The sequence below is a fragment of the Megalobrama amblycephala genome, linkage group LG13 (assembly GCF_018812025.1).
Source record: "Megalobrama amblycephala isolate DHTTF-2021 linkage group LG13, ASM1881202v1, whole genome shotgun sequence".
Classification (NCBI taxonomy): domain Eukaryota; kingdom Metazoa; phylum Chordata; class Actinopteri; order Cypriniformes; family Xenocyprididae; genus Megalobrama; species Megalobrama amblycephala.
This window is the reverse complement of record NC_063056.1, coordinates 28,858,668-28,885,866: the sequence shown is the minus strand read 5'-3', so window position 1 is coordinate 28,885,866 and position 27,199 is coordinate 28,858,668. Positions and strand designations below refer to the sequence as shown.

At 36.6% G+C, this 27,199-nt stretch overlaps 1 long non-coding RNA gene across 1 annotated transcript; it reads right to left on the bottom strand.

Annotated features, from left to right (window-relative positions):
- On the bottom strand, positions 1-23,128 carry LOC125243518. The gene is made up of 5 exons (XR_007179055.1): positions 22,963-23,128; positions 13,379-13,445; positions 4,447-4,518; positions 1,686-1,800; positions 1-857 (listed from the first exon to the last, which is right to left on the bottom strand). It is a non-coding gene; the product is annotated as an uncharacterized LOC125243518 (long non-coding RNA).
- Positions 23,129-27,199: the final 4,071 nt, after the last annotated feature.

Below are 27,199 nucleotides of genomic sequence, written 5' to 3'. Positions count from 1 at the left end.
GTGTAAGGTGTAAGGAAAGGGTCAACAGTGTAACTATATATGTAATTACAGAAAATAATTACATATGAAATTACAAATGTAAAAACATTTGACATAATTACATTGTATCAAATGATTAATTTAAATGCAAGTACATAGTTAAAGACACCTAATATAAAGTGGGACTATGTGAAATATTCCTGAGTGAAACAAGACTTGCTTTTAGCCATAGAGAACTGGTTAAATCATAAAAAGTAGGCCATTTATACTAGAATGCGAGTTATTTTTATATCTTTAATAAACACACACACAGGTTATTATTAATAATTTAACAATATTAATGAATGTATTTTTACAAGAATGAAAAAGCACAATAACAGTGTTCAAACAACGTGTGTGTGTGATGTGTGTTTGTACAGTATAAAAACCATTACATAAAGCACAATAAAATAAAAAATACAGACTATTGAGTTTGACTTTTAGAGTTTGCACTTCAAAGACATGAATAAAAACACATCAGTGCAATAAAATGGTTAACACGGAGTGCAATTAATTCAGGGTGATTTTTGACTCAGTGGGTTTGTCGCTCTGGGGTGGCGTGTTGTAGGTTTTAGGGGTCTGAATTTAGGTATGCATGCAAGAGGCAGTTCACCCTCACTGGACCTCGCCATGGGTGACAGTTTCCTTGGAAACACTTCCCAGTGCAGCGGGTTGGGTAGGGGGGGCTCAGTGCCACAGAGTGTGCACGTGTGCATGCAAACACACACACAGACGCGCACACACACAGGATGAAGGGAGAATCGTCACACACACTAAACACATGTCAGTCTGTGCTTCCTCTCTTCCTGTCAGCTCAGCATTGGTCTGGATGAGAATCCCTACAAAAAAACAAAAAAAAAACTAATTTGCATAAACATGCCACGTAAAATTAAAAATCACACCTCTGTGTAAAGTTGTTTCGATGTGTCAAGATTTGATTTATTGGAGCATTCCAAATCATTCAACCATTTGTGTGCTTTTTGTTTCTACCTTTTAATTTGTGTTTTACCCTCCCTTCATAAATAACCAAGCACAGCTGTCCCTAGGAAAAAATAATCCCTCTTTATTGTTTATGTATTTTAATCTGACATTGACAGGCACACACTGGGGCTCAAACGTCTAAGACTGTTAGTGAAAATGCTTCTATTTGGCTTTTTTTTTTTTTTATTTAATGAAAAAATGAAATTAACAGCTAAACATTTTGAGTGAAAAGTTCATTTCAGATTTTTATTTTTCTGATTATGGTATTTGGTATGTCCAATTTTTGCTATAATCACAGAATCACCCAAGCTGCATGAACTCCACGAGTTTGTGTAAAACCTGAAAATCAAGTTCTCAATAATCCAAAAAGAAGCTTGTGCTTTAGTGTAAGGAAGAGTATCTGGCCTGATCTGTACTATGTTAACATGATCCATGTCTCAAATTTGATTAATAACATAGAAACTTAATTTAAACTTATTATATTTAAAATAAATGTTTATATATATATATATATATATATATATATATATATATATATATATATATATATATATATATATATAAATTTAAATAAAAATTATTAAAAAATAAAGACTTTTGGACCAATGTATAAACACAAGTACTGTAGGTTATCTCTACATATTTTTCTTAGAAATCATGCAGATACCATTTTCTATGATACTGACCTCTCTCTCCTTCTCCAGATCAAACACACTTGTTCATTCTCCTCCTCTCATGCACGCTATAGACGAGAAGAGGCAGATCTCTATGCTCAGGAGAGACACCCAGAGAAGGAGAGAGCTGGGAAAGAGGAAGCGCTATGTCAGCAGTCTGAGGTAGCTGGGCGTTGTGAGATAGCTCATCAATTGAGCCTGCTCTGCATACTAAAGCAGCCTCCGGGCATAAAGAGCGCACTGTCCAACTTTCAAGCACATCCATTGCTAAAATATTCAGTGCCCTTATATGTATATATATATATATAATTATTCAGACACCTTGAAATTTCATTCATTATTTCAGTTTATTCAGTTTAAAAGAAATGGTAATAAAATATGACAAGATCTCAAGAGTTAAACCGTGTCAGAAAAAAATAATCTTAATTATGTCAGATAACACTTAAGCAAAACATGGTCAGGTCAAAGTGTCTGATTAATTTTTGGTTCCACATTTTTATCAGATTTACTCCACTGTATGAAGAATTATTGGGTATAATATGTCACAGTTTACTTTATTTTGCTATCCTCACTTACATAAATTAACTATAGTGTCCTGCACCCACTAGTAAAAATATTTAATTTTTGGTTTGACTGTGTGTATATATATATATATATATATATATATATATATATATATATATATATATATATATATATACATATATATATATCAGTGCTCAGCATAAATGAGTACACCCCCTTTGAAAAGGAACATTTTAAACAATATCTCAATGACAAGACTAAGTTTTATATAACATCCGTTTAACTTATAACATGAAAGTAAGGTTAATAATATAACTTAGATTACACATTTTTCAGTTTTACTCAAATTAGGGTGATGCAAAAATGATTACATCCCACAACAAAAACTACTACATCTAGTACTTTGTATGGCCTCCATGATTTTTAATGACAGCACCAAGTCTTCTAGGCATGGAATGAACAAGCTGGCGACATTTTGCAACATCTATCTTTTTCTATTCTTCAAGAATGACCCCTTTTAGAGACTGGATGCTGGATGGAGAGCGATGCTCAACTTGTCTCTTCAGAATTCCCCATAGGTGTTCGATTGGGTTCAGATCAGGAGCCAATGAATCACTTTCACCCTGTTCTTCTTCAGAAATCCAACAGTGGCCTTAGATGTGTGTTTAGGATTATTGTCATGTTGGAAAAGTGCACGACACGACGACCAAGGGTACAGAGTAATGGTAGCATCTTCTCTTTCAGTATAGAGCAGTACATCTGTGAATTCATGATGCCATCAATGAAATGCAGCTCCCCGACACCAGCAGCACTCATGCAGCCCCACATAAGGACACTGCCACCACCATGTTTCACTGTAGGCACCATGCATTTTTCTTTATATTCCTCACCTTTGCGACACCATACAGTTTTGAAGCCATCAGTTCCAAAATCATTTATCTTGGTCTCATCACTCCAGAGTATAGAGTCCCAGTAGTCTTCATCTTTGTCAGCATGGGCCCTGGCAAACTCTAGGTGGGCTTTTTTGTGCCTGGGCTTTAGGAGAGGCTTCTTTCATGGACAGCACCCATGCATACCATTCCTCTGCAGTGTATGCCGTATTGTGTCAAGGGAAATAGTCACCCCAGTTTTGCTTTCTACTTCTTTAGATAACTGCAGTGAACTTGCATGCCGATTTTCTTCAACCCTTCTCACCAGAAGACGCTCCTGTCGAGGTGTTAACATCCGTGGATGACCTGGACCTCCATCTTTTTTACATTTTTATACCACTTTTGCTACAGTATTCTGACTGATAAGTAAAGCTTTGCTGATCTTCTTGTAGCCTTCACCTTTCCGGCGTAAAGAAATTATTTTCTTTCTCAGGTCTTGTGACATTTCTCTTCCATGTGGTGCCATTGCTGACAGCATGAAATGGGAAGGAGTTTTAACACCCTTTTTTAGTCAACTGTCTGCTGAAACCTGTGTAATAAATAATTAGACTCACCTGTGGTTGAATTCTTGTTAAATTAGACATTTGTAGTCTAAAATTTAGCTTTACTGCAGAGACTTTCAGTGGGGTGTACTCATTTTTGCATCACCCTAATTTGAGTATAACTGGAACTTTTGTTCTCTAAGTTATATTATTAACCTTACTTTCATGTTATAAGTTAAAAAGATGTTATATAAAACTTAGTCTTGTCAACATTTTGGAAATTGTTTTTGTGTTCGATATTGTTTAAAATGTTACTTTTCAAAGGGGGTGTACTCATTTACGCTGATCACTGTATATATATATTTTGGTAACATTTTTGTATGCATTTAAAAGCCAAAAACAAAAATATTTGTTAACGCTTCATAATAACTTTATGATAGATATAACATTTTACATTTATGCATTTGCAAGATTCAAGCTATACATTTTATCAGCATGTGCATTCCCTGGGAATCAAAACTTTAACATTATTGTTGTTAGCACCATGTTCTACATGCAGAACTAGAGGGACAGACAGGCAGGTAAGAGAGACAGATAAATTTATGTCTATATACAAACTAAATGACAGCATTATACAATTTAATAATGTTGGTAAATGTACATTCAAATGGTTTCTACATTTATTTACATATATTGCTTTTTATTATATAATAATTGTTACATTTTTCTATTGTATGTTAAAGACGCTGTGGAATCTAAAATAGCAGATAACTGAAATGTTAAGAAGGCTTCTGTTGTTCTGTACAAATTTTGAGACATTTTGAGGCACAATCTCACCTATTACTGCTAGTTCAGAGATGGGCTGCTCTCACCGCTGACACGTATCTCCAGTCAGTCTGGTGAGACATACTGTAGAGCATATGCAGTTATAATCGAATTGAAATTAAAAAAAAATACAAAACATTTTCATACTTACAGTATTTCACTTTAAAAAATAAATACTATCCATATATTCCTTTAAACTTTAAACCCACTAGTTATGGTACTAACTGTACTACATTTTTCAGTACCGTGGCAGTTGATAAGATCCTTTCAGACAGTGAAAAGTATCTACTGTTTTGAACCTTACTCTGGCGGACTGTGGTGCGACATGGTATCAGGAGCTGAAAAAGCGGTGCAACAGTCAAAGACGTGTGTCTAGTCCATGTTAACAGAACAACAATCGAAGTGCTGGAGAACTCTTTCTGAGTAAAGTACTGAGACAAAATGTTTTTAAAGTGAATCTGTATGCATATGCCTTTAAAGATGAACAGATTAAATTTATTCAAGTGAATCATCATGTTCGGACGGCTCATAAAAGAATCGATTAAAAAAATATTCACCTAATGGAGTCCCAAGGCCTTTCCTAATCCACCTTATTTTTCACATAAGAGCGGCCATTTGTAAATGTAATGGGTCTGGCTTCCGGTGTCATCTACTTCCAGTTATTTTTAGCAGTACAAAACAGCTTGTTATGCTGCATGATACTGCAAACTGGTATTTATTACCATATTATTTTAATGTATTGCCTCAATTATAAACACACTGGTTTGTAGTGCAAACATTTTTACAGTTTACTGCACTTTTGCTTTTAGTGTTTTACACAACAGCTACATTGCCTTCTATTGTCATTAACAGTGCATTTTTATATATACGAATAACCATTTGAAGCATATTGTATGTTTTATAAACAGTAAAAATAACCTGTATTTGATGCAACGTCCAAAATCGTCAGCAAACTGACAGTCTAGATTGCGCTGTGAATGGGATGCTAAATATCATTTTGGCTTTAGTAAGATTTCCCAACTAAATTGAAAAGAATAAACCCGGTGTCCTTCATGATTCCTTTCCTTTCCTCCATGATTCCTTTCCTTTCCAACAACAAAGCACTTGAATGCGACAAGCTCGTAATCACGACATCATAAGTGGGAAGCAGAAAATTTCTGATAGCATATGTGAAGCCAGAAATTGTTATTCTTGTCATTATTTCCCTATAACGGCTAACGAATCAGAAGTCTTGCACATTCACAGAAAACAGCTTACTTCCACGTTGAAAAATAAGGTCGACACTCCCACCCTTGCGATCTTGGCTACTTTAGAGCCTATACAGGAATGTAAGTGCAAAAAAATGTCCCAGTTTTCAGTTCTCATGTTCAGGAACTTGTGGCCCAAAATTGCCAGATGTTGAGAAAAACTTTGCGATGCAAGTTAAATTAATTAGATATTACATATAATCTGGTAGTAAAACATAAACTTTCTTAGTAACTTGTGTCATTACAAGTAGCTTCCCCAACACTTGGCTGGTCATTTTTGTCAGTCCTGTATGATTAAATGTGGGGTTAAAGGTTAAATGGAAGCGTAAAGGTAGTGCCATGCAAACACAGGGCGCAAAATATCCACAGCAGACACACTCACGCATCCACACACACCCTGTCTAGCCACATCAATCTTCAAGGTGGAGCTAAATCAAATCCAGTGGCTTTCCTTTGACCCTTTCAAAGGTTTTTCATTTTCATTGCCATAGAGACCAAATCATATCGACCAACTGGGAGAGTTCAAGCTAACTAAGTGAAATCCACGTGTGTGCGGTACGAGAGTGTGTGTTTGTGTGTGTGTCAGTGTCTCGCTGATTTTATCTTCCTTCAGTTTCATTCGCTCCCTATTCTCTGTCCCGAAGGTATATCAGCGAGAAGACTGCAGAGTAAATTGTCCCAAATTGAGTTCCCTCTCCTCGCCAGAGACAGGCCACATCTCCGGCGTTTAGAGGCGGCAAAAAAAACAAAAAAAACAAGGGAAAAACAATCTTGGCACAGTCAGGCTCTTAACAATTTTCTCTAATTTCCGTCCTCTCTCTCTCTCTTTCTTTCCCTCACCATAGAGTTGCTTTCTAACTGATTCTCCATTGCTTGTCCCTCTCTATCCTTTTTCTTCCATCGTATTTCTCTCCTCCAGCTCCCTTTGTCTACCACACCATCTATCTTCCCCCTCCCCCTTGCTTCCTCTCTCTCCTTCAGTTTGCGTTCTCTCTCTCGCTCTCCTCCCTGACACACTACCCATCACAGCGGACCCCCAGGCGGTAGAGTCCCGCTCTGACAATAATCACACAGTAAGTTTATAATGCTGCCAGGGCCGAGCCTAGCGCAGCGCACACTGCTCCCTGGGCTCTCCTACACCCCATTACGCTCAGTGGGAGCCGAGCTCGGGCTAGCCGAGACCTGCGCTGATGGATAGCGGCAGGGAGAACTCTACCACATTCCCCCATGCTGTGTACGGGGTCCGAGTCTGGTTACATGTGGCCGCAATGCTAACACTAGTGGACCGAACCAAGGCTGTCTCCATTCAACCTGTACTAATGCCATTTAACTCCCGCTGTCTGGCTGAAAAATCATCGTACATGCTTTATTTTACATTGTTGGTATGTAATTGTGAACAAACTCGCAGCAAACAGAAACACACTTTCATTTGGCAGCAAAGACGGCTGATAAACCCCACTGTGAGAGTCATTCTAATAGCACAGGCTTCCTTTCAAAGTGTTTTTGCTCAAATGTCATCTTCAATGACACGCCTGTCATCCTCAGAGTATATTATACTATTTCAGCGTGACTGACTCCAGTATTTCCCAGAGATGACTGACTAAAGTACCTCCAAAATGACTGTAAAAGTATCTCCCAGAGATGACAGTATACCTCACAAAAATGGCTGTAACAGTAGGCTGTCTCACAGAAGAGATGACTGACTAAAATAGACTAAAGTATACTGAGGACTACAGTAGGAGTGGGGTAAGATGTGTCGGGGTAAACTGTGCCGATTCCTTAATCTAGAAAACTGCATTTTTATTGTTTTAAGAGAACATATATGCATAGGCACACAATGAATGATGAATCAACAGACTAGGTAAGCAAGCAAGGACAATAGCAAAAAATGGCAGATGAAGCAATAATAACTGACATGATTCATGATAACATGATATTTTTAGTGATATTTGTAAATTGTCTTCCTAAATGTTTCGTTAGCATGTTGCTAATGTACTGTTAAATGTGGTTAAAGTTACCATCGTTTCTTACTGTATTCACGGAGACAAGAGCCGTCACTATTTTCATTTTTAAACACTTGCAGTCTGTATAATTCATAAACACAACTTCATTCTTTATAAATCTCTCCAACAGTGTAGCATTAGCCATTAGCCACGGAGCACAGCCTCAAACTCATTCAGAATCAAATGTAAACATCAAAATAAACACTGTACTTACACGATTAGACATGCTGCATGACAAACACTTTGTAAAGATCCATTTTGAGGGTTATATTAGCTGATCGAACTTTTTTTTATGTTGTTTAAGGCAAGCGCGAGCTCTTGGGGCGTGGAGCACGGGATTTAAAGGGCCACACACCCTGAATCGGCTCATTTCTAATTATGCCCCAAAATAGGCAGTTAAAAAAATGAATAAAAAAAAATCTATGGGGTATTTTGAGCTGAAACTTCACAGACACATTCAGGGGACACCTTAGACTTATATTACATCTTTTAAAAAAAAGTTCTAGGGCACCTTTAAAAATTATTTCCTTTAAACGACCGTCGCACGCAACTTGAAAAAAAAAATTACTGTATCGTGGTCAGTAGATGAGGTGCAGGCTCATTAGTAGCCGAGGAGCGGATCCACGGCAGTAAAGGCGGCTCAACTATATCAGTCTATAATCCCACATACTTTGAAGCGGTACTAAACTGCAGTGGAAAAGCAAACCAAAAGTAAAACAAGCCAAGCCATGCCATGCCAAGCTTACCATATTCATATTTAATGCATGATACTCCAATAAACAGAAAAAAAAGATATCATAAGAGTATATAAAGAAAAAAGACTACTTTACAAGACTGTTCAAAAAGCTTTGTACTGTTTTGGTAGTGTAGTAAAGTACCTCAAAGAGAAAGCATTAATACCTATAACTATACTTCATCAAAAAAGATACATTTCCAGCCCTCATTAACATTTCATATATTGGCCAATGATATCTCTTACATTTGGGCGGACGTATATGCCTATTATATATTTCTGTAAAGTAAAAAGAAAATTTTGATTGTACAGAAAAGTCATAATATGAAATGAAATGGGGGCTTGGTGCATTAGAAAGATGCATTAAGAAAGTAAAAAAGGTCAATTTTGCTTTAAATCAACTGAAACTGCCACTTCAAGAGATCTAGTGTTAGGAATAGCAAACATGTTAAAAGCTTTTTTTTTTTTTTTTTTTAGCTTTACAATACCAAAAATAATCATTTTTGTCACAAATCAAACAAGACATCTATCAACATTTGAGAATCACAAGCACCCACATATAGACATCCACCACAGGCCAATATGAAGCCAGTGCGAGCTGTGTTGCCACAGATCTCTCAGCGCTAATGAAAGCAGTTTGAGGAAGTAATCTGATTCATGGTCAGCAATTAAATGTAGGAGAGGACTGTCACTATCAATTACACACGCCTTCAGTCTCTGAATCTCGGTCAGGATCAGCCCCTCAGACTCCCATCAAAACACTGATCATCTCCATCAGCTCCTGCACAACACACACACTAATCATATCTGGGTTTAATGTGATAATCATATTTCAGCTTGAACGTCCTCGTAAATGGGCGTATCAGTGTAACACAATGCAAACGCACCCACAACATTAATTACAGGAGTGTTTCGTTAGTTGTTATTGTAGCCATGGAAATTATATTCATATGGTCTAGCAACCATCTCTAGCAATAAATCAAATGTTGGAGTATATGGATTATGAAATTTGGACGAAGTGAACTTTGAGATGATGCACCGTGATGTTAGTTGTGTCCAATAGTGAATCAGGTCCGCATCACTAGCACAGAGTTACTGTTGCAATGGCAGTAATTAAATTGCCTTTTCAATAAAATAAAATAAAATAAAATAAAATAAAATAAAATAAAATAAAATAAAATAAAATAAAATAAAATAAAATAAAATAAAATAAAATAAAATAAAATAAAATAAAATAAAATAAAATAAAATAAAATAAAATAAAATAAAATAAAATAAAATAAAATAAAATAAAATAAAATAAAATAAAATAAAATAAAATAAAATAAAATAAAATAAAATAAAATAAAATAAAATAAAATAAAATAAATGCCTGGAGTGTACAAAAAGTTGCAAATCATACCACACTCTCTCCATCTCACAAAAACCATGCAAACACCCTTACAAAAAAACAAAGTGGTGGTAATTTGGTACAATTGATAACAGTAATACATGCTACTGAATGATTACCATATTTATAATCAATGCTATCAACATGGGACTCCAACGAACCTCAAAAAATACCATGGTATTACCATGGTATAGTACATGTCAAAAATGACCATGGTACTGTCCAAGGAGCATAGTATTTTTTGTTAGAGCAGTAAAGTACCCCACAGAGAAAATATTTTAATAAGTTTATAAATGTGCCATTTCAAGCTAAAATAAAATAAAAATGCAGGTAAAGTCTGATCTATCTCTCTTGACTTTTCTGAGTTGGACAAAGGCAAAAAGTCCATAAATACTACCTGGTTTCAGTATGTATCTCTGCAGAATGAACAAACTCTCAGAAATTGAATTGCACAAAAAACTGAATCCATTACTCAGATGAACTGCTCTTCTGCTTCCTAAAGTTCTAGGAAAACACAGTCTGAACACGAAGAAAAGGCCATTGGAAAAATAAATCAATATCTGGCTCACAAACAACGCTATAAATTCTACCCAAAAATGCTATTTTGTTACTACACTTAAGTCAATAATTGGTCTTAAATACAGCATCCTGAAATGCCGCCTGCTAATTGAATACTATATAAAGGAAGTCAGGCAGCGTTAATGCTTCAGCTATCCTGCGGTTCACAGACCAACAGGGATCGGGTTGTGATGAATAATTCTAACCCGGCACAGCTGAACTCGGCATGTGTGTGCGAGCGCTTCATACCACACAGGTATTTTACACTCCTGACATGTCTATCAAGCTGCTGCCAGGAGCTGCTCCCGCTGTCAGATCTAAAAGATGACAGGAGGGAAGGAATGTGCGAGAAAAAAAACAACAAAATAAACAAAGACATCAGACCTCGCTAAGGGGAGAGGCAGAGCTCTGTGGTGCGGTCCCTACCTCTTGTGTTTTTGTGAGCGTGGCTGTTGGTGTATAACTCACATGTTAGTTCACCGCATCTTGTTCCCCCACAGAAACCATAATCATAAACTATGTGGAACACATGTCCCCTCGGGGACGTACAGACACAAACGGCGATGCCACGGCCTGTACGACGGGGCTGCTCCGTGGACTCCAGTGCACACAGTAACAAATACACACACGTCCTGTAAACATTCACACACAAGCAGTACTAATGCCACTCCTGCTGCTGCTGAGGTGCTGCGAACCTACAATCTGGTGGAGATAAAGCTGTTTTTGTTTGAAATATGAAAAGGATGTCTGTGTGATAAAGATTAGAAGAAAAACATGAGGTTAGCGAAAAAGGTTGCAGAGTATCAGATGCAGTAACTAACTCAAAGTAGTAATGCTAACAACTTAACTAAATTTCCAGTAGCATATTTCATTATTTTACAACCGAACTGAGTCATTTTAGTGAATCTGTTTGTTCGGACAATTGGATTCATTTGATTCTTTTGGCATGAATGGCCCTTGTGTTTCAGAAAGCCATTTTTTAAGCCATGATTAACTATTCCTACTAGGCCTACTCCTGTCTTAATTTAAACCTTGTCCAGGAAACTGCCCAATATTGTCTTTTTATTAAATATTTGTACTTGCGCCAAAAAATTAATTGCTTGATACAGTGTACAGTGTACTATATTGTACTGCAAAACACTTTTGCTACTAAGTTTAGGGATAAAAAAGTTTAGGGAAGGCTCCGCCTTCATTCACGTGGACCGCGTCTCTGACTCATTTGATCTGTAGAGGATGAGAACATGAACATGAACACACTGGATAGCCGCTTTATAGTACAAAATGAAGTTGTGCTTGTAAAAAAAAAATGAAGCACTAACACTGTTTTTCATGTTTGATACTGTAAAGCTGCTTGATTTTAAGCAATCTATTGAATAAAGTGCTATATGAAGACGTGACGAGTGCTAATTTGCAGAGCTCGTGCTAACATACCCATGCCGTTATGATCAGACGCTTTTCTTATGCTTTCTATAATAAATGCTTACCGTTTTCTCATTTTTGTTGTGTTTATTTTATTTTATTACACATTCATCTAAACGCCATTCTTAGCAGTGTGGGCGGCGTCAGATGTTCGTTTACAGTATATCGCTGGTCACACATTTCGAACTTCGTTTTACCCCTAAACGAAGAACGAAAAAGAAGTTTGTTTGAAGTATACCGGAGCCTTAAAGAACTCAGAAAGATCCCAGCTTCAGGAACAAGTGGATGGTTTATTTTTAATGGTGTCCTGAATCGTGTCGAAGGATTGTATGTTTGTTCGGAGCATTTGACTGCAGGTTGTTTTGTAAACGAGGCACAGTGTAAAGGAGAGTTTGCAAAAAAAATTGCGGGGGGTTGCAAAAAACTTTAACATTATAAGTGAACCTCAAGGAACATTTTAAAATTATAAAAAAATACTACTTGTTATCACAATGGTTTGATTCCATTATATAAATTAGGCATCAGGGTGTTTATTTAAAAAATGGTGTAAATGTATACAACCTAATTGAGAGCCCTAATGTTTTTGTGGTGGTTAGTGAGGGATGATGATGATGATGAATTGTTAGCCTGATGTACAGCTCTGTTGAGGGCAAAAGGGAAGCCTAACGATGAAGCCCTTTTGGTCTTTGCCTCCTGCCTCAACCTCTGTCTCTCTGTTGCTGTTTGTCTCGTCTCAATCTTTCATTGAATATTCATATGATTCTTTAGCAGGAGGTGAACTGAAATGAGAACTTTGCTATAGGGCTCTAACCCTGACCAATTAAATTCCTACCCACCACATGGAGCCTTCGTATCAGCCAACAACTTCCACAACATCATCACAAACCATAGTAAACATGAAATCAAAACTGATCCCATTTACTATTGAGCCATGTCTTATTGTGCATGATTTATCAAAACTATTTTTTTATTTCACATAGGCCATGCAGGCTACTGGTTAATGTTTTACTGGTTAATCTGATTAATTTACTTCCATTTTATACCTTTACTTCCAACCTGTACGATTTTCTTTTTCATCCACGGAGGTGAGAGGACGTGAGTCATCCATATGCTTGCTTTGTGTGAGACCAAAAAAGACATAACTTTGTTATTTTGGTCCAACAATTCGAATCAAACCACAGCAACGTAAACAGCATAGGAGACTGACAGGGGAGAGAAGAAATTGTTGAATAAAGTCGTTATTTTTGTTTTGTTTTTGTGCACAAAAAGTATTCTCATCATTTAATAACATTAAGGTTGAACCACTGTAGTAATGTTGACTATTTTAATGATGTCTTTACTACTTTTATGGACCTTGAATGTGGTAATTACATTGCTTTCTATGGGGGGAAAAAACCTCCCAGATTTCATCAAAAATATCTAAATTTGTGTTCCGGAGATGAACAAAGGTCTTACAGATGTGGAATGACATGAGGGTGAGTACTTAATGACAGAAATTTCATTTTTGGGTAAATTAACCCTTTAATATTACTATAATAATGGTTATGACAATAATAGCAAATAACAATAGATTTCATTTAAAAATAAGCATTACCTGTAGGATAGGTTGGGATGCCTCCTCCACAATCGACTGCAAATTCACATTTAGGTCTGGTTCCATTCTGGAATAAAAAACACCCACTTTTCAATATCCAATAAATTCCTGATAGTTAAAATCGAGTCCCATCCTAACTTTTTTTTCATTGAGCATCCTGTTTAACTCATAAATACACCACAATACAGAAGTCAAATGAGTTGCGGGTGCTATTTCAAGTAGACTTTAACCACATATTATATTCTCAAATCTTTATAAATCTTTAAATCTTTATAAACCAGCCTATTTTTTCCACCACTACTATATTATTCAAGGTCTTTTCTTCTGGTGCTCAGGTGTATTGAATTAAATGCTGAACAAAAGACTGTAAATTTATGTAGATTAACATGCATTACCTGAGTCCAGATGTGTTTATCTGGACTACACACTTTCTTTCATTCTGCATATATGTATGTATGTGTATGTGTGTGTGTACGTGTGTGTAGAGTTTTATTAAAGACAGGACTTGGGGGTGGCGAGGCGCTCTCGGTAATTTTCCTACAAAGTGCTTTAATCCATCACACGGCCAACATGTGGCCTTTCCAGTCATACATCATCTCACCCTGCAGAGAGCATACAGCATCAGCTCTCTCCCTTTCCTCTCTCTCTCTTGCTCGCTCATTCACTCACACATTCTTTCATTCTCTCTGTCTATAAATCTATCTCTATCTCTCCTGCCTACAGAGATGTAGACATGTTTCTGTCTCTCCGTAGCCTCAGTCGGAGCGTTGCCCTCAGCACTTTTTCACCTCAATCCTTCTCTGGAAGAACGCGACGGGAAGAAACAGCAAGTACATCGAGGGGAGAAATAAAAAAAAAAATGGAAATACAGAAAACAACAGACAGAGCTAAAGAGAGAGAGGCTAAACACCACAGTGTGTGTGTGTGTGTGTGTGTGTGTGTGTGTGTGTAATGGCGTTCCCTCCCTCCATTCTGCCCTGGCCTAAACCTGTCTCCATCTCCACTGCACAGTAAATGGCACAGCCGTATCTATCACACAGCTCTCTGTAATAGAACACAAGCTCCCTCACTACCATTAGAGCATTGCCGTGTGTCCACATGATTACACACACATATACGCACACACTCCCAATCTTTCACTCCAAATGTACTGTATACTTACAGCGCCTGACATCCACCAGAGCATTCACAACATTTGCCCTGCATTTGATGGGATATTATGTGAATCTAAAAAGGCTGACAGTGGGACGTTCATACGTTGGACAGAACTGATTGAAATGTTCCTGGGGAAAAAAATAAAAAATAAATAAAGAGGGGAAAAGTTTCAAATGCACATTAACACTTAATATCAGATAAAAAGGACAGGCGTATCCAAGATAAATGGGGAAGCTGGAGAATGGAAATAGCCAAAACAGATGTGAGAATCGAAACACAGATTGGCAGATCATATCTCAACCACAGACTGAAAAACTATCTCTATAAACTACGAAAACACAGAGGACGCAAATTACACTCACACAAACAGCACATGGTAGAGGCGGTGGACGTAATTGTGCTTTCATGCCAGCACTGATGTTCTTTTAATTCTTTTTTTTTTATTCACAAACAAAAATCCTAAGAAGGGGGCTGTCATTAAAGATCCTGTGTAATGGTTTAACAAGTGCAGTTCTCGTCCCTGTATCGATGAATTTCCAAGAAACAAAGTTGTCTGTTTGACAAGCCCTCTTTAAAAAAAACAATATAGAGAGAGAGAGTGGTTTTGTCAGACTATATATAAACAAAAAAAATGTCACAGTCTGGCAAAACCACACAAAATCAGTTCCTTCACAAGTAAATTTAATAAAATAAGATAAATAAACAAATAAAAGTCAGATGGAAGCAGGTGGGGTTTATGATTTAGGAGAACTTTTAATTGAACAAAAATTTGTAAACGTCGATGTATGTGTGAATATGGATGCAGCAATACATTACTATCCCAGTCCTGTACGATACAGATAAGCCAATTGTAATATAAGCAGTAATGGCAGATATATTAAATACATTAAAAATCAATTGTTTCAAATGCTACAAGTGAACTCAGGTATTGCAAAATATATATTGTACAGCATGGAAAATTTACAGATTTGCTAAAGATTATATTTAGCATTATTAATTTATTATTATTAATAATAATAATTGTTAGTGTTTTTAGTGTTTAAATAACTTTAAAGGGTTAGTTCACTCAAAAAAAATGAAAATTCTGTCATTACTCAAAACAAAGACTATAGAATAACACAAGACGTGTCACTCGTATTGTTTTGAATGGGAGAAAGTGTAACGCGCAATATGGCGGAATAAGTCCCGCCTTCTAAATAAGAGCCAATCGCCGACTGGTAAAGTCATCGCGTCACTTCAGCGGCCGTTAGAATCACCGGTTTCTATAGAAACAGTCAGACGCGCGCCTCCGAAGAGACGCGCATTTAGGTCTGCGCATGCGCATTAGCTTGATCCAGCCTGAAAAATACATTTTTTTTTGTCATGATTCGAGCGTTTAGAAACTAAATTTATGAGCTGGTTGTTGTTAGATTTCATTGGTGATTTCAAATATGAAATTTAATCGTAAGGTTGGCGAACAGTTTTGGAGAATTTGATGTTTCCCCATTCAAAGAGATTGCATGATGCCCAGGATGCCCGAGAGGCGTTTCAAAGATGGCCGCCGAGTGAAATGACTTGTCTTAAAGGGACTTTGCTCAAAATCATTTCGTTCCAAACCCGTAAGACTTCGATTCATCTTCGGGACACAAATGAAGATCATTGATCAGCGAACATAAACAGAAGCTCAGCCGAATCTGCTTGACGCGTGAAAACAAACCTCTTATGGAAGCTCAAATGTGCTGAGTAACACATGAGAATGAACCTCATTGGTTCTCGGACGTCAAGTGAACATGCTTGAGCTTCTGTCTACCACAACTGATGTGTGAGTTGATGAATGTTTATATGTGAATAAAAGCCTAAATTCAATCTGTTCATCATATAAAGTGATCAGTCTCTTTAGAAAATTTGAACGAAACCGCTCTATTCATATGGATTAGTTTTACGATCTCTTTATGATCTTTTTGAAGCGTCAAAGTGGCAGTTGCGTAGCTGTCTATGGAGCGACAGAAATGTCTTAGATTTTATCAAAAAGATCTTCATTTGTGTTCCGAAGATGAACGAAAGTCTTACGCTTTTGGAACGACATGAGGGTGAGTAATTAATGACAGAATTTTAATTTTTGGGTGAACTAACCCTTTAAGCATGTTAGATTACAGCAAACATAATCTAAATGTGAACCTTAATTAAATATCTAATAATATAAATTAAATATCAATGAATCAGTGAAATATCTAATATCAGGTGATATATATTATAATTATTTATTTATATTTATAATAATAAAAAATATCCTCTAAGAACTTAATTTGTCATCTTTTAGATTCAACAGCAGTAACTTGGCTAAAAGCCTAAAAACAAAAACAATACTGATATCATGGATTTTTTCAGGATCAAAGACATGTAAAAGACAGGTGTGTGGAGAGGTGAACCTCTTGATTGGGTGATACCTTGTCCATACACACTAACCAAAACTGTGCTGAGGAAATGCCATGGTAATGATAAGCTAATGATATGCTAATCCGGAAACATGGTTACATATCAGAGGTGTGACAGGATTTCAGTCAGACCCTTCACCAAAGGAAAGACCTCTATCCCACAGTGTAAACACCACAAACACACACATGTTGGGATTTCATGTTTTATGAGGACATTCCATAGACATTGTGATTTTTATACTGTACAACCCGTATATTCTATCCCTTAACCCTGCCCATCACAGAAAACTTTATTTTTACATTTTCAAAACACATCACTTAGTGTGGTTTATAAGCCATTTTCCATTTTTGGTCCAAAAATATCCCCAAGGACAAGGATTTCAGATATTGTCATCTTTGAAGGGTTTACCAGGAACACACACACACACACTTTCAGCCCTCTCTATACTCAAAAGACAGGTTTATCAGTTTCAAAATAAACTTAGAGAAAATACCATTCATTTGCTTGCTGTCATTCATTCTTTATCCTTTTTCTTAAAACAAACTGTCCTTTATCAAAATGAAATAAGATAAAACATTTTGCCTCTTAAAAGTAATGTTTCGCTTTCAATAAAGTTTAATAAACAGCATCTCTGACATGCTGTTGATTACCACAGATAATAATTTCCACTTGTAAAAACATGCAAATCACATTTGTAGTGATGCACTTATTATGGAAGTCTATGGGGCAAGGACAATGTGAAGCTCATAATTTTGTTAAAGAAATTTAACAAATTCATCTGTACAAAATGTTTTGTTTGAGCTGTAAAGCTGTCTATATCATTCTTTTAGTGGTGGGACTTTTGTCCTAGTAGAGTTTTTCAGTTTTAGTAACTTTTATTATGTAATAACATACTCTAAGTGTGATTTTCTGTTTTCCCATTTAAATAGTAAACAGAGGCAAGGTGGGTAAGTGATTCTTTCACACTAGTTTTGTGTTAACATGTATAATATTTAAGTCTCGTGGTATACTTTCACAATGGGGATAAAAATACACTTATTCCGCTGCAATGCCTTGCCTCGCAGCCTTCCATTGTAAGTGGACTTTTCACTATTTTCACTCAAAAACAATTGCAAAGATGCACACTAAATAAATAACACAAACACTAACCTCTCATAGCACTTTACTAGCCCATTGTGGGGGTTTGCGTCTAATGAATTGGAGCACGTGCAGAGGTCTCAATAACCACTGGCTCTCACGTTCACCAGAGGTCGCAGTGTGCACAAGCGAGCATGTGTACGTCTGCGCTGCAAAGGTGTCAGATATTTTCCTGGCACTTCAAATGAAACCTCAAACCCATAATAGCCACCATTATCTGTCTGACGTGCATCTGCGTGCTCATGCCCACAATTCTCACACAACACACAGATCCCATTTCAACCCAACAATGCACAAACAACCTCTGGAACACTTCCTGACATGTGCCTGGACACTCATTACCACACTGTAGGACGATTACCGACTCATAACACGCACCAACAACTACACACAGATTGCATTACAGTACGATACAAGTCTCAGACTACATAGAAAAACTTCATATAAACAAACTCTCCTCTGTCTACACCTGTTTATTTAAGCTTTGCGTCAGCAGGTTTCAGTGGGGTTTTCATTTAGCCTGCCAGCGTGTAAGCGGTTACGTTCTGAGATTTTAATATCGCCCTTGCAGACGAAGAGATTCATCAGTGACCTTTTATGATGGGACTGAAGAGGCTGGAAATGGTGACATAATGTCACAGAGAACATAATAAATCACATAAAATAAAAGCAGGCACACTATGACAGAAGCTTCAGCCCATAACTGAGAACACAAACATATTGTAATGACCTTCAAATGCACATGACGTCGTTGAAAGGTGTGAGGCAGACGTTAAGTGCAAAGTGCTTTGGTCGACTACATGGGGAGAGGATGTTAGCAAGATGGGTGAAGATTTGCTTCACAGAGGGGTGGCAGCTTTAAGGCGGTACAGCCTATATATGCTATGGACGCTTTCTGCAAAATCCCTCTATTACGACAAGAAATGATCTTTCTTCCTGTGGCACAGCTGGTCAATCCCATATGAATGTGAGAAGATATTCATGGCATATGTAATGCAGCATATGTCAAAGAAAGCTGCAATTTTTTCTTTTTACATGGATCTCAAGTAAGACTCTAAGGCTGACTCTAAATCTATCCCACTTTTTACACAGCTACTCATCAAATATACAAATAAATAAGTAGACATGCAAAATTTAAGTTTAAGTATTTTATGATATTACCCATATTAGGCCTATCTTCAAGCTTCTGATAAAAAAAGTCTACTACAATGTACAAAACAATCAGTCAACCAGCATCACTGCAAAAAAAAATGTGTAATATTAATACTTAAGTCCTCTGAAGTCATCGAAATCGATAACTTTGTTGCATACAGGTACTGTGACCGCATCTGACAGCCCACTTTTTTTTTCAGCAGCCTTGATTCTGGAAGTATTTTTCCCATAGGGATTTTTTAAAAGTCTTTGTTAAAGAGTTATAAGCCATGAACCAAACTAACCTGCTATGAGGTGAATCACAACATTACAAACTTTAATTTGAGGCAAAAAAGTATTTGAAAATTTGACAAAAACACAAAGTTACACTATGTAACTTTTAAATAATGAGTCAATGCATCATTAATTCACTATGGTAAGTCTAGTGATTATATTTTAGACCCAGTGGGATGGTTTTCATGGGAAATTGTGTACATGCATGTCTCGTCATATCTGTAAATAGAGAAAAGTTGCTCCGGCTACTTTGATGCATTTATGCTGTGGGAATGGCATAGGTTAGTTGTCACAATGAGCGAGAAAGATTGACATTGAGCACAATAAATCTCGAACCTCTGGGGAATCACTCGTTTTAAACAAACACCGAACAGAGCAGAGTATGCTGCAAAAAGAGAATGCGACAGAGCTTGTAGTAAAACGAAAATCAACATTGGCTTGGCTTTTCGGATATGGCGAGAACTGAGGGATTGGAAATGTTGTAAAAGCGACGCAGAAATGCCATTTTTATCACTTGACAGGCGAGTAAGGTATTGAACAGATAAATTGCCATATGTAGCTCTCTAACAGAGTACATTGTAAAGTAGGGCTGGGTAAAAAAAATATCGATTTCTCGATTTTAATCGATTCTTATTTTTACGAACCAATATCGATTCTTAAATCCCTAGAATCGATTAGTCTATCCTGTTTTCAGTTGATAAATGAACAGAACATGTAGTGCGCCTCCCATCCAATAAATCACAATAATCTTTGTGCTTTGTTACTTTTTATATGAAGCAAAGTCTCAGATTTCAAATCACATCCATCTTATTATGAAATTCAAAAAATAAATACGCTGTTTAATGGCTCTGTTTAATGTGGCGTGACAGATCGCTGTAGCGCTTCAGTTAAAGAGAAGCGGCAACAAGGAGCGCATGTGAACATCCTCTCCCCCGCTTTAACACCAGTTACAGCGTGAAATAAACAAGAATAAACATCTAAAGGTATGTTAAAAGATACAGTACAACTTACTGAAATCCATATCATGTCTCATGTAATAGCTCAATTAGTGTTTCAACCGCAACCAACGTTACCTCAGAAAAACCATATTCCGAGACCATAAAATCATTAGTCAGCTAGAAAAATGAACTCTAGAGAGGAGTGTTCTGATAAATATATGCACCGTTACATATTCATTATAATTTTTAATGTTCTTTAATATGTAATGCATTTGAATAAATCATGACAGCCACAATTTAAATGTTTATATTTCAAAAAAAAAAAAAAAATGAATTGGAGTAGAAATATAACTTTATTTATTAAATAAAAAAACATCATTGAGTGTAATTTAAGTGTTTGTATATAAATGAGTTACATTTTAACCTTCAATATTATAGTAATGTAGTACCAACTGACTCCCATGTGTAGTTTACAGCATTAGTTGAGAGATTTTTTTTCCTCTAGAAAATTTGTCATATATTGTATCTGATATACATCCAAAATGATTTTAATGAGCAGTAGGTTGACCAAATCACACAGAGCCAAAGCACAACCAAAACAATGTTCTTCTGCAAAATGTATGTAGTTTTGTTTTTAAACTGCTAGAGGGTGCAAACTTACATAGTTAACAGCTTCAATGAAGGAAACAACTACAGTCCCCTGATGCACTGCGAATGACAAAGTCAAATTAAAAATGATGAAAGAATATAAAACTATTGATTTTTAGATGTGGATTTAAGATATGCATATATATGACAATTTGCTTGTCAGGATTCTATAATTGGTGGAGAAAATAAGACTGTTAAACATGATTTTAAAAATAAGTTAATGTGGGCTGATATCATATTCCATTAATTAACAACCTTGTAGCTCAGAGTAAGTTTGTTTTTTAAGGTTTATATGGTTAAAGATAAATTCCCCTACTGAGAAAATGAATGGGTATTCCAGAGAACTGTTGCAACTTTTTCAACCTATTCAAACTCAAAGTCTTCTACATCTTAAAGTCTACCTTTAACTCTAACTTCTTTTTTCTTTATTTGAATACATGGATGGGTATTTCTGGACTGGATAATAAAGAAAAAGCAAACAAATTATCCTTAATGGTGTCCTTGGGGATGCTTGAGGGATAAAACCTTTCAGATGCAAATGTTTTCAAACAAAGTATCAATATATAGAGATTTCGAACGAATCCATTTGATAACCACTCAATCCCACAGTCTTAGCCGTGAAGGACATGTTAATATTTCAAAACAGGATGAGCAGACATAAACCATTTGAGAACATAAGCTAAGGGAAATGGAACGAGCAGAACTTGACATATTTGGCCAGTTGAGGACAAAAATCACCAGTGACACAATTAAATCAAACTCAACAAAGGAAATTTAATGTCAATGACATTTAGCACCAGCCTAAGGCGACAGGTGAAACAGTCCAGTCAGCCATTTCTTTGCGAAAGAGCTCAAGGGACTGATGGGGCGCTGGTACAGAGGATTAATTGAAAATGAATGTAGTTCTACAAACGCACAACCAATTCAGAGCAATCACTCACTGTCATTCTGCACACTGGATTTACGTTTACATACAATATGTTTGAGACGTACAGGAGGTGGAAGATACCACGATACCAAGCGAGCTCTACGGTGGTTCAGAGGTTACGTTTAATATAGGTGGACGTAACAAACCTGACCTTCAAAACAAGTCAAAACATAAGACCGAGACACGCCGAGGAACTTTGATGGTCAAGACATCTTGTGTCCTCGCACCTCATTTGGCGACAGCGAGAAAAGGCGAGGATATCGAAGGGGACATGACTGAGAGGGGAAACAGAGCTCAAGCTGAGCCAGGCAGCAGGCAGGCCAGCAGGACGCCTTCACCCTCCAATAAACTTCAGCTAAAGGTCAAACAGATGAATTATTCATTATTCAAGGTACAGCCAAGGCCAATATTGGCCATCGTTCTAGGCTGGCCATTTTAAAGTGTTTTAGATGGGGGGTTAAAAGGGGAATGGCAGCGTTGTGCAGTTCGATAGCAACACGAGCCCATGAATCGGTTTACACGCAAGCCCCAAACTTATAGCACAATAGGCTAATGCTACACACTATATACCAAGGTTTTAATTAAAGCCCTTTGAAATAATACAAGTGAAAAAGGTGCAAAGGTTTCTTAATAAATAGCTGAATTAAAGTGGGCATTGTGGGTCAATGTGTGCATAATGATTGGAGTTTTAAAAATTGATCGTGCCCCATGTGGGCCCGTGTGTGTGTGCCTCTTGTAAAGGGCTTTTGATCAAATATGAAATATTCAAAAACCCAACTGTAATTTGATGAAGTCAGATATCCTCAAAATGGGAATAGCAGTCAGCACTTTTCACATTTCTGCTTATAAAAGACCCTCAGTAAACGGATTTAGAAACGGGAGGGGGGAAACGGGGGTCTGGGTTAGGGTAATAAAGGCTGTTTAAAATATGCGCTGACCCGTGAGATGAACTGTAGTCCGTGTTGCACGGCCAGCGATCTCGCGACCGCCTTTCCTTCCCTCCTCTGGCACTTGGTTTCGGTCCCGCGCTGCCCTCCGGCGGCCAAACCGCGCCACTGCAGCAGTGTGTGGGCAGCCACAACAGCACAGCAGGCCTCTCCAATCCATGCCCTGCTATACACAATGGTATCAATTAAGAGCTGCTTGTACTCTTTCTTAAATACATACATTTACTGAAGCCTTTCAGCAGTTCAAAAGGACTGATGACTGGTTGAAATGCATTGATTGGTTGAAGGGGGGTATCACCGCTGGGTCTGAACAAAAAGTACAGTCCTACTAGCTGCCCCGTTGAAATTGAGTCGTATTATTTCAAGAATATATCCTGCTTAAGCTCAGTCTTAATATGACATTTTAACAGGTTGGAAAATACATTTGTCACTAATGTGGGCCAACTAGACGGGCATCATGAAAGAATTCAAATACCTACAATTTTACACCAGGGTTTCTCAAACTGTGGACCGTCTCACAATTTCTGAATAGAGAACAAAAATCTAACTGGAAAACTGACAAGCAATATGATAGGAACCATGAGCATTCATGTTTTGGCCTATAGGTTGAAGTATATTTCCCATTAGTTTTCTCAATATTTCTAAAATCTTCATTAAAGACTTTTTTAAGCTTGTAGGGAATTAATTAACAGACAACCATTCATATAATAAAATAAACAACGATACAAAAAAGTATTGATTAAAATAATAAATAATAAAAGACTGATTTAATTGTTATTATATAAGGTGTCCTCAGTTTGTAAGGTATAGTGTCTTCAAAAAAGGAAATACATTAAAAGTTAAGAAATGAAATGGGAAAAGATGGGCCCGTAACAAAATTGCATCAAATAAACACGTTCAGGACACCACATTTCGAGGGGGAAAAAAACAGCAATCAAACAGGTTTAACAGACAAGCGATATAATACAAAGCGACCCAATTCAGTGTCTGAATTGTTTTAGTCTACAGGTTTCAATACTCTGCTCTTGAAACACTCTTGAGTTAACAGGCAACAAAACCAGAACCATGGTTTGAAAAGTGAGAGTTTGTCTGTCTACATGAATATCTGCACTGGGCATTCACTTATGAAAATGCTTACGAACTGGAGAGTCCATTTGTGTTTCATGCATATTTCATGTAAAGCCCAGTATAATAAACAGAGGAACAAAGGAGCAAGAGTAACATTCTGAATTAAAAGAGGATGTTTTAGCAAAATAAAGAGAGGAAAGAGAGATATTTGCTAGTAACATGCAGATATGAATGCAAATGGTAGGGATGATGGTGTGTTGGCAGTAATAAACAAATACTTGTAGCAATATTATTAAAAATGATAACAGTAATTAAATACTGAGAAAGTAAATCACAGCATTAACAAATATTTAAATTGCTATTTAATAATAATCTAACTAATTAAGGACAGGCTTTAAATTTACTTTCAGAATAAGGAAGGTTTAATTACTTTTTTATAATTTTAAAATCTGTCTGTTTACCTAAAAAACAAAAAAAACAACAAAAAAAAAACCATATTTATTTATATTTTGTGATGTTCCAGAATGACATTAATTAAATACAATACCAAAAAACAATTCAAGTTCAGTGTACACTTTCTTTTTTAATTTCTAACATAAAACAATGTTAAATAAATGCAAATAATGTTTAATTTCACTGCTTTGAAAGGAAAACATATCAAACAGCGCAATTTCAATGTACTGACTTTTAAATAAAATAAAATACAAAAAAATACAGGGTTTGGCCACTACACATGTAATATTGACTATATCCAAAATATACAAAAATTATACTGTTACACTGACTGCACATTTTACAAATTAATTCCGCTTCACAAACTGATCTGAAAGTTTTCCCTGCTAAGATATGTTAAGTATCTTTCATACAAACATTACCTGTCCGCCACAGCAGAAAAATCCTGAAGTCCATCACCTTAGGTCACTGTTCTCTGACAGAAACGAATAACAACCACCCACACTATCTCTTCCTACACACTCTATCTACAGGTTTCGATGCAAATGTCTTCAGCAATAAGACACAGTGCTAACGCTAGTTGCTCTTGGCATGCAAACGATGCATTTATCTAACTTTACCTTCACTCGCCATCTGCAGGGCTCGACTATATTCTTTGCACAGAGTTCAGGAAGCACAGACTGAACATTTAAAATGAAGTTAGAGGAATATTTAGCTCTACTGTTTTCCTGTCTAACATTATAACAAAGACATTAATAAGATTCATCTATGGATTGATTTTGGAATACTCAAATGGTCTGGTTGACAACAACCATGATTTGAAAGAGCACATCCAAAATACTGTACTGTACTAGTATTTCTGTTCTCATGCACTTCAATATGGATGGACTTTCTTTGCTCCTCAAAATCGCACAGTCAATCTTTTGGTAAAGCCAGGACGTATTCACACTAAGCTGCTCGGCCTGAGGAAGTGGGGAAGGAGGGGGCCAGGGGTCTGCCATACAGATGATCCATTCCACAGAGCAAACATCCAGCACAAGGGCCCCGAGGCCTACAGGGACTCTGATAAAGCACCTCCACATTTTTATAGACAAACTACTTATTTTTTCCCCTCATATCGCTTAGGACGACTGATAACTTTATATTTCTCTAAAGCGCTGTGCTGAAAAGGCTGAGGGAAAGGGCCTTTCAGCAGTTTAATTGATCAAGACGAAGCCATGGGGGGCACCTTCAGATAAAAGAGACGGGAACGTTTTGAAGTACAATAGTGGAATCTTTTTTTGGAAGGAACCCAATAAGGAGTGAAATATTACTCATTATGGAGCTTTAACTGTATGTCACTTTAAAGGTACGCTTATTGTAGACCTATTAGAGTCAGGGATGTATTCTGTCAAGTACTTGTTTTATACTTAACATTAATGTTTCTTTTTCTTATTCTGGGGGACACATGGGGCAATGGGTCCAATTTCTAAAAAAAATAAATAAATAAATAAATAAAAAAAAAGGGGGGGGGGGGCCTGTAACTACTCACTATATTTATCTAAAAGTATGGCAGCATAGTGAGAATTTCACTCACCTTGAGGTAAATGTTGATATCTGTTAGCCTACATATGTTTTTTAATAAAAAGTAAAAACTGTAAAACTGAAAATAAAAGAAGTATTTCAGGAAAAAATAAATATATGGTGCAATTACAGTACTATTACATTAGAAAATAGCAATAAATTAATGTATGTCCCTTGCCTTTTAATTGTTAACTAAAAAAAACTGTTTTTTGCACTTCATGAAACTGAATTAAAAAGGTTAAATAAGTAGTTTAACATAAATTAATTGTTTTAAATAGCCATAGGATGCCCTTCAAGCTGGCATGATTTTCTAGCCTATTTGCATTAATACTTTGCATTTGCCCTTAAACTATTCTCTGTTTTCAAAAGGGTCGTACCTGTTGATAATAAGAAGAAATATGTCTCCCTATATGTTGCAACATATAAAGACTAGCTCATCTCATCTTTACAAATGCAGTGAGTTCATGCACGCTAATCAGCATATTGCCTGACACGTCTTCGTGCTCTGATTACATAGGAACATCATTTCATTCACAAATTAAGGACGTAAATTATTCAGAGCTAATAGATTGAGACAGACGGCGGCAGTCTCTAGGATAACCTAATCACTTTACTAAAATAAATTGCCGCAAAATGGAAGTACCTTGAACATTTTGAGTGTCTGAAAATCTGTCAATCTGGACAGCATTTTCAAAGCTGTCTAAGTAGGGGGCTTGCTAGGTTTTGAGACACAACCTCTCTTTATATTTCTTTTCTTGCCTATGCATGCATGCAAGTGTATTTAAAATATGAAAATAATGCAAATGACACCCATTTCAGTGTCCTGTTCTTAGACACATGACAAAATCACATTCAGAGAGGATGGACAGCGTTTTAGAGAGATCTCTCCTCCCTCTCGGTCAGCGAAAACAATGGTTAGAGTCAACATGACTTTAATTGTTTTTCTTACCTTCTGTCCGTGCGCGCGCTGAGCTGCACAAATCCACTTACGTACTGCAAGACGCAACAATAATTTGGATACGAAGGGGCAGCAGAATTACACCAGTTCCTTTAAAAGTGTGTTTTTTGTCGTATTGTCGTAGGTATAATGGCTAAAAAGCGAAAGTCGGACGACATATGTTGCTTTTACCAAAACATCCAGACA